Source organism: Hakea prostrata, chromosome 5, assembly GCF_041222555.1.
Source record: "Hakea prostrata isolate BN-2017 chromosome 5, UWA_Hpros_2, whole genome shotgun sequence".
In the NCBI taxonomy this organism is placed as follows: Eukaryota; Viridiplantae; Streptophyta; class Magnoliopsida; order Proteales; family Proteaceae; genus Hakea; species Hakea prostrata.
In genome coordinates, this window is record NC_142604.1 from 22,574,833 (window position 1) to 22,580,407 (window position 5,575).

Sequence of the window (5,575 nt, forward strand, 5' to 3'; positions counted from 1 at the left end):
TCATATTAGTCGTCTGGCTTTCTATTGTTCACTACAAACTGGTATTACCATGTACGGAACCATTGTCATGTATCCCATTTAGTTTATTACATTTGTGAACCAGATTGATTATCCGATGTATTTCATAATCTGTTTCTCGTCTGATTTGATGTCATCATTAATGTCTTGGACTCCTCACTTTTTACAAAAATTCTGGCTATGGAGATCTTCCGTAGTGCACTTGGATTGTATGGAGTGGTTGTAGGTATAATCTTGTCTGGACAAATTACTTGGCCAACAACAACAGAGGCCATCAATTGTGTTACAGAAATGGTGCTTATAGAAACACGATTACCTTTGGTTGTGTCTGGTTTAACTCTGCATAGCCATGTGCTTGTGGTTGTTTGGTCACTGAGACAATAAGTAAATCAGATGGATCTATGGTGAGAGAAGCCTTTCTTCAAATGGTGTGAGAGATCATCTTTGATAGGGTCGTTCTTCATCAGGTCTGTTCGTACCCCTTTATTTTCTTATGATGCACTGGTAATGGGTTGGTACCCCTTCATACCCTGTCAAGGATTGTGCCATTGTGGTGTTTCCGAGATAGGTTATAACAATTGATATTGTTTGTCTCCTACCACCATTTCATGAATCTGTACAAATCTGGCCACTCCATTGGTGGCCTCCTAAAATCCACTGACAATTGGATGTGGTGGGTTTTGCATGCACGGAAATGACCGGCTATTAATCTACCCATATAATACCGGGTCCGAACACCTAACCAGAGGCTTTAGAGGATCTATGCAATGGAACATCCAGGAGTTTCTGCTTTGAGACTAGAGCAGATTAAGAAAGAAAGAAAAAAGAAAAAAGAAAAAAAAGGCGTCAATTGAATTCATGTTCATGTGTTGTATCCGTACTACTTGGATCTTAATGTTGTTTAAATGATATTGTTCTAACTACGTGTAAAGTTCTTGCAGTCCGTTGGTTCCATTCTTCTGTGTAACTAAGTTGCAAGGGATGGATAAATAGTGAAACAAAGTGGCTGGCAGTGATTATTATGGGTTGTGCAATTATTCTAGATTGTTTGGAAAGAGAATTTTAGGAACTGCCAGGTTCCTAAAGCTCTTCAAAGCTAGTCTCGTTTATTTTCTACAGGTGAGCATTAAAGTTTGAAGCTGGCTGTACAGAGAAGGTGTTTGGTGGTATTAATGTCAACAAGATATTACACGTTCAACTACATCTCTCTCTTTCATGGATAATTGGCTACTTTGTGATCAATGGTATTTCAGGTTATGTTCATTAGGCTACTAAAGCTAGTCTCTCCCTGTGCTTTAGTTGAGCAATGGTTTCTTTTGTTTCTGATGGGGCAATTGACCATTTGACGAGAGTGTTCCTTTGTCTTCTAGTAGATATTCCAGGTTTTGGGGTATCTTTTTGTTAAAGGGTACAGTGATGTACTTGATGATTCCTTAGTGGTTATAGGGAAGATGAGGAGCTGTTGCTGTGTGCTTCTGTAGTGGGCAGGAAACCAGTTCCTATCCCTGAACATAATAGGAGATCAACTCGTAAGATGCTTATCATCATTACTTGAGGGTTGTAGAATTTGAAACGGGATTTAGATTCTTTACAAGAACGCGTGGTTCAGATTGTTCCCAATTTGGCACTGCAGCTTTCACTCCTGTCTAAACTACATGTGATAAACCCAATCCTCATTTAAAAAATAAAATAAAAATAAAAGTAATAGTAATTTATTATTAAGGTGTCAAACCGACATTCTATCTGTGATTACGTTGAGGTTGTTTGGCTTTTCAAATGGGTATGAACAAGAATATTTAGATCCCAGTTGCCAATACTTTGATTACTTCCAGTCTCAAATGTGGATGCGACACCTCAGGGATGAGGGTGTTTGATGAGTTGTCTGATAGGAATACCATCATAGGGACTGTTGTGATCTCATCCCCTGTTCAAAAACATTTTTATGAGGAAAGTGTAAAATCTTATTCAAAGATGGGTTCTAGATCAGTAGTGCCTAATGTTGGGACATACACAAGCTTGCTTTTGGCATGCTTCAGTTTACATGCTTTGGAAGAATTCCAAGGAACGCTAATGGATCAGAACGGGAGCAGACTGAATTATAGCTATAAGAGCTCTTCTTTATAACCCTTGGTATAGTTGATGGGGAGGTCAACTTTCTTGTGGTGATAGCCTCTGAACAACTACGTTGGATGGATGAAGTTGTTATGCTATTTGTGAATCACACATCTATGCTATCACTTTAGTAAAGGTTTTTCTAGCATCCTATGTGAAGATCACTATATGCTGTTAAACAGTGTTGTAGATTATCTACGTAGGGATAGAGAGAGAGGAGAGCAAATTCTATCAACTCACCAATCCTTGAAAGGCTTGGATTTGACATCCATGACGATGGGAATCATTGAACAAATGAAGGGAATCTTGATTCCATGAATGCTCCATTATTAGAGGGAGGTTTGTCCCTGGTGGCTTACTAGAAGGAAAAAAGGTGTCCAAGAGACTTCTAAATAATAGGTCACTGTTATAATAGAACAAAACAGTGAGGGGCACAATCAAACATTTGGCTGTATTTACTTTTAAATATTGTATGTTCAATCAAGTGCATGCGTAACGAAGGCACATCAGGAGCAATGAGGGCAATGACTACATAATATACATGATAGCTTGGCACAAGTGTGTCAAATCCTTGTTGCAATCATGCATGAGAAGTTATGTCTTGCAAACCATCTAAGTTAACCAAATTGTGGGATTAAGTTGAATTCAAAAGTTGGCTAGGCCTAAGTGGCTGTTAATGACATAGTACTTACTATGTGTATGTACCTACAAAGGACATTATCCACGAGTATATGGCCATTGAATTGTATACATGGTAAATGTGAAATTGTAGAGATTTACGTCATTATGGGAATACATGTATATTTACATGTCGAGTCTCATCTCAAGAGACAATTTTAGTAAAATGATTGATTTTACTTAAAAGGAAATGGTAAATGCTTCAAATGCATTTGGGCACCAACTTGAATTAAAGGTGATACATAGACTTGTGATGAAAATTGATTGTAAGAAGGTTGAAAGCCCTGACAAGGTAACATGTAGAAATATGTGTTGGTTGGTGACTATTATATGTAAGTACCTACATGTATTGCTTTATAAATTTGTCAAATCCGAAGCCATAAGGCTAAGATGACAATGAAAGATACATGTTGATAATCATTGGAATAAACATTTACATTGATAGTAAATGACGTGATCAATAGAGAAAGTAAGACATTGTGTCTTAGAAGCATGTATCTATAAATGGAAGGGATATTATGTTTTATATATATGTCTTTTGAGGCTGACAAAATAGCGCTATGTATAGTCAATAAAATGGTTTGACTAAAAGTTGTGTAAACCCTCAAAATCACTAATGTGATGTTGTTTGGAGGAATGAGCCATGAAAGCCTATCCAAGGTCATGTGATGGACACCCAACCTATGTGAAGAGGTTTCAATCCTAAATTAGGTTCAAAGGGTAAAACAACGAAATTACTGGATGACCTGAGAAGTACTACTAAGTTCATTTTAATATTAAGGTAAAGTAGTACCATCACAAGGAAAGAGGTTGAGCAAGATGTTCTTAATTAGCCAAAGCCTACGAAATGTGGGGGTGTGTTAATTGTGGTGCACATTGGCTAACCTAAATGGATGTAGGAAGTAAGGTCGCTTTCCGATAAGAATTATATAGGCAAATTCTCTAGACATCCATGAAACTGAGATCTAGGACATGGCCTGTTCTCTTTTAGAGGAAAAATGTCCAAAAGAATAAATTTTATAAAAGGGCTTATCGCGTAAAGTCGACCGATTGGATATGGCTGATGAGCTTGCCAGCTACACACTGAGGAAAGGTTCAAGAAGTCTGACTTCACCCGTACTCTGTAGCGAGGTTCATTAGACCTAGTGTAGGTTCAAGTCCGAAAGACACACTAGGTTTTGTGGGGGATTGTTGTAATTTTCATAGTTTTATTTGAAAATTCAAACAATTTATTTTCCTAAAGGTTGAGTCTTTTCCTAAAAGACACCTAAATGGCCAATAGATGTCTTTGCTAAAAAACATGCCTTAAAGGTAGAAGTTTGTTCTTTGGGAGACAACTTTTAGTGGTGTCTCTTACTCTTCTATATAAAGGTGGGAGATGTTTTGTTTATTATCGAGCAAAAACTTGTTTTTGAGAAGCATTAGTTTCCTTTAAATTGTGTCATTGGGAACGAATTGGTGAATATAGCTTTACGGATCCCTTAGTCCATCAACTATGGAGTGCACCGTCAGTGATGGAGGGGTTGACTGATCTTGGAGGTGAAAACGCATTTAGAACTCATGTGCACTATTCGGGGCATTTAAATACCTTAAAGAAAGTACCACTGGTACGTTTCAACTCCACAAAATTGCGATATGTTGGATCATTCATGCCATTTGAAACAAGATAAGTTTCATGGTTATGTTGCTGCTATATTTATTTGTCTTATATGATTGTCCATAATGATATTATGTTTTACAATAGCAACAACAGGGTGAGGCGGAAAAGGAATAAGAATTATTTTTGCGCATTGAGTCGTTATCATCATCCTCTCTCTTCACGTATCTCCTCTAACGCAGCCATCTGGTTGCTCTTCTTCTTCTTCATTTGCTTTGTTTGGTTCCTCCCCACCACCATCCCTAGCTACCTTGTCACTTGTGAGAAAGGATTTGATTGAAGAAGATGGGTAAAGAGAGTATTTCTGTACCCATCTCTTAAAACAATAAAGTTGAAATGAAATTTGTGAATGAAGTGTAAAATAGACACTTCGCATTGAAGATTAGTTGTATCTTAACATCGTTTGAAGTGATGGGGCAACAGTAATTTTATAAAGTACAAGGTTTTATATGTAATAAATCTATAATGAGGGCATCAGTAGTTATCTCAATGATATAAATTATGATGTTATTTATTGGGGTTTATTTTAAATGTTTTCTAGCATTCCACGAGAATCATAAAATATTTAATAAATGGATTTAAACAATGGTTCGGGATTGGGTAGTATTTATTTTAGCATGCCCTATATCTCATTATGAGATATTAGATTGTTTAAGGTGTCCAAAGCAAACTGAAAAATACTTGATTTACCTTTATTTTTCCTTATTATATAATTATTGGGAATAGCAATTGATTTTTTCCCATTATTATATAGTTTATATATGTAATGTTAGACCCTCGAAGCGCCAGGCGTTTGTAGTCCAACGGTTAGGATAATTGCCTTCCAAGCAATAGACCCGGGTTCGACTCCCGGCAAACGCATAACTGAGTTTTTTAATTTTTTTTGGTAAAAGGGCCTCTCAAAAGTTTTACTTTACTCCATGTTTAATAATTCTTCTTTCTTCTTCTTCTCTTTAAATTCTCTCTCTCTCTCTCTCTCTCTCTCTCTCTCTCTCTCTCTCTCTCTCTCTCTCTCTTCAGATGATCTTTGCATGTCTAATTCCTCTTCTTCTCTTTAAACTCTATCTCTTTCAAATGATCCATGGATGCTTTTGATCTCGGCTAATGGTG

General features: G+C 36.9%; 1 non-coding gene across 1 annotated transcript; it reads left to right on the forward strand.

The window, feature by feature from the left end:
* The first annotated feature begins 5,254 nt into the window (after nucleotides 1-5,254).
* On the forward strand, nucleotides 5,255-5,326 carry TRNAG-UCC (transfer RNA glycine (anticodon UCC)). Its single transcript has one exon. It is a non-coding gene; the product is annotated as a tRNA-Gly (tRNA).
* The last annotated feature ends 249 nt before the right edge of the window (nucleotides 5,327-5,575 follow it).